This window comes from Electrophorus electricus, chromosome 2 (genome assembly GCF_041902795.1).
Source record: "Electrophorus electricus isolate QZ-2024a chromosome 2, ASM4190279v1, whole genome shotgun sequence".
Taxonomy (NCBI): domain Eukaryota; kingdom Metazoa; phylum Chordata; class Actinopteri; order Gymnotiformes; family Gymnotidae; genus Electrophorus; species Electrophorus electricus.
The window spans coordinates 18,855,246-18,859,265 of NC_137498.1; positions in this window are offsets into that span (position 1 = coordinate 18,855,246).

Sequence of the window (4,020 nt, forward strand, 5' to 3'; positions counted from 1 at the left end):
GGTTGAAGAACTACACACTGACCTTCTAAAACTGCACCTGTTGACTACAATGGTTCTGTATATATAAATTACACATTACTTCTGTCTTCAGGAAATCCTCCAATACTGTTGTCCTCTAGAAATGTTCTATTATATTTATTCCGTTTTTTACCCATGCAATTTTAAGGCTTTTTATGCCATTATTAATTAATTATTAATTATATTATAAAAAATGTAAATGTAATCACATCAAGTCACCCTGAAACAATCATAATTAGGCCAAAAACAACCCAAAAGTTTTCTTCTGTCTTGAAACAGGAATAATTCTGATAAATAGCTGTATTCTAGATAGAAATAATAATTAAGCACTACTACACCTAAGATTTAAAAAAGTAACACATGGCTACCAGCTATGCAGCAAGTAGCCTTCAAAACCTAAATATTAAAACTTAAATAAATCATTTATTTAAATAAATAATTAGCTGAAAATAAAGTGATGTTAATATTTCAATTTGGATGGAGGAATCGCCTATTTTGCTTATTAGTGCATGCACTGGGTGCTACAATTTAGAAATCCTAATGACCAAATAAACATTTATTCCAAATAGCCCTAACATCCTTTAGATACTTGGTGGATAATTGAAATGGAACCAGGTATTGTGCTTCTTGTGCTTCTTGTGCTTCTTCTTCTTCTTCTTCCTCTCTCTCTCTCTCTCTCTCTCTCTCTCTCTCTCTCTCTCTCATTGGACCAAATCCCACCTCATCTTGATAAAACTCAAAACCACTAATCCACAGACAAATTAGCCTACTATAGAAGTATGCAGTCAGATTTCAGTGTGTAACAGAGCTATAAAAGTAAGAACAGACATCAAGGTCTCCATTCGAACAGACTTTAGCTCATTTCTGCCTAAGCAGAAGATGGGAATGATAGCAGCATTCTAATAGATACTATTTTAAAGAGGAGTCAGGGCAATTAAAATAATCTAAAATGAATCACTTATTGTACAGCAGTACCACAATGGACGGCTTGCAACAATGGACGGCTTGCAACAATGGATGCCTTTTCCCCTCGTAAGGGGGACCATGGGGAGAGTCCCTGCTGTGAGAGACGTTTTTGCGATAATTACTTTCGATCTGTATCCCGTTTAGTTGAGCTGGGGCACAGCCGAGCCTGCCCTAGCTGTGAAAGCTTACATCAGGCATCAGACAATGCAGTCTGCCTCAAGGAATAGCCGTGTGGATAACAAGAGGTGTAATTTTGTGGCTGGCCAATAGGGGAGCTATTGAACTTTTTTCAGCTTTCCATGCCAAAGACTGAAGAACCCTTAACAGATATGCCACCTAAGGTATGCAGGTGCTTAAACAGCCACAGAAGATCATTAGCAGATAACTGTCTCCTGTCACACTGTGTTAGCAAACCCACCAGAGGACTATGGTGGTGTCTTCTCTGCTGGAAGGGAGATGTGTTAGTGAGATGTCCCACAGGTGCCTGGGATCTCTACAGAACCAAATAAGCAATGTGTTTTCACTGACCTGTCATATTAAATTTCTTTAAATTATCTAAGAAAAACAGTGATGTGGTTTCATTGTAGCACAAGCATAAGATTTTGAGGTCATAGTAAGGACGATTCTCATAAAGTATTTGGCAAGAGGAACAGTTATGGTTCTAGCCATATATAATGACTTATGGTTCAGGTTCAGCTTTCCTTTAACGTAGAAGAAATCTGAAATCAGAACCAATGACTTACAGCTACACATATTACCAGTGTTTAAATTAATACGGAGGAGCAATTTTGTGCCTTTTTCTAGGCTGAAGTCTATATTTATACTGATTCATAACGTAATCCTTTGTGTAAATACAAAAAATATATTGGAAACACAACAGATATGCACTTGTGTGTGAGAACACCCATGAAGCCTTCTGGATGCATTCACACAGACATAAACGGCATAAGGGCTGATTCTCTCTCTCTTTGACGTCAACGTTGCCACGGATTCTGGCACTGGCACATTGGGTGCCTCTGAGCACGAGTCGCGCGGTGCTCTCCACAAAGGAGTTATTGCGCCTCTCTCCTGCTGTTCCAACAAACAACAACGTCAGGCGCCATTTCTGAAATTGCAGATTTTTAGATTTTTTTTGAGAAGATGATTCCTCTTTATCATATTCTTCAAGATAAAGAATTCATTTCCATATGATATGGTTCCTTTGAGGACAAGCCAGCAGGCATAAGGATAGATAAAGTTTTGTGTGTGTGGTGTGGTGGGGTGGGGTGGGTTGGGGTGCATTAGAAACACTTCATCAAATGTCATCTCGAAGATGTGTGCTGGAGAGGCGTTGCATGAAAATGGCACTATTGAGTGTTTAATAGAGATAAATGCCTAAGCTCACCAGGCTGACGGCTTGTCGATTACGACAGAGAAAAATGTATCATGTAAAATTGAGATGATTGATTCGTTTCAGTAATAGAACTAGGTGGTACCACACTGGCAAGCCCCACCAGTCTGATTCAAGTTTGGGAACCTTCCACCATCTGTGCCTGTGGGCAAGGTGGTAGAGTAGACAACTCCCTTCACTCCCCTCACACCCCGCAATCTGTAATGAGAGCAATACCTGCATGGTTACGCAGTTCAGGAAAAGGTGTGGTATACCTCATGGTCTTTCATCTTCCAATCTAAAGGTCAGATCATGCAGTGTTAGCATGCACTGCATTTGAAACTGGATAACATACTCATTTGTTTGGTGCAAATGAAACTGAATATACTAGTCATTTTTAAGATTTAAATGACATATGGATATGACATCAGTATAGCCTCAAGCTCTGGGCTATCACTCAGTTTGACACTCAAATTGGTAAATTTGCATTGATGTACCTAGAGCTTCAAGCGTTATGTTGAAATGAACTGTAAGGTACGTGAAAAGTCAGATTTCATCAAATGGAAAATGAAAGAAAAAATCCCATTGAAAGGACTTCTAAGCAGTTTGCCTGAGCAGGCTTAAACTAGTTTGCCTAAGCTAAGAGCTACACCCAGCAATCCTCGTTTCCCTTCTTTCTAATCATAGGAAGCCTACAGGTAAAATCTTTATTATACTCATGCTCTGATCTTAGTAGGAGACACAACGATCTTCTGCAGTCACTCTAGAATAGTCACCAAAGGTGAAGGGCAATGTCAGTATAGCAAAACTTGCTAAAGCTAAACTACAGAGCCGTTGTGGTAAGAAGTTTGAAGGCTATTAATGGATGTAGTGGATGTCAGTAGCCATGATCTGAGAGCCGCTGGATACATCTGGACATGAGTGGCAGTGGGTCAGGGTCCAAACCAGGCAGAAGCCACATAACCACTGCAGCTCCATGACAGACAGATGCTCCAAGAGAAATCAACTAAAAGGATGACGTGTCCTGCAACCTAAATCAGGGATTATGTCTGAGCATCAGGTAAACAGATTATACCCAAAATGGAGTGTGCTTTTTAATTCCCCTGATTTGACTTGCTGGAGTTGAAGAACTCCCCCACACACTGCTGCTGTCCTCCACTTGGCTGGGGTGGCTTCTCCTGGTCTCTCCCTCTCTCTGTCTTCTGTCACATCCTGGCCTTACTGACACCAACCACACTGAAACATTCAGACCAATGTGATTATGTCTCTCGACATTCTTCTTGCAGACATTCACTCTTTCATCAACTCTTAGGGCTACTTGATCTACCTGAAGTAGAGAGCACTTTTGCACATGGATATCCTGTTTTTCCTGCATATGGGGGGGGGGGGGGGGCTGTCATGATGGCCATGCATTTGACATGTGAAAGTCTACTCAGCCTGCTCCTCTTCACTCTTCCAATATCAGCAATCTGAGGTAAGACTCCAGCACAGTAACCTAAGGCAGCCATCTTGAAATCTGGCCATTTTTCAAAATGGCACTCGAGTCACATGGTCAGCATTCTCTCTCAATCAAGTCCTTTCTCATCACTTCTCTTAGTCTCTCACTCCCTGAACTTGCTGACATATTCAATGCTGCGAATTGATCCAGTGTTAGAGACGTTTTCTGT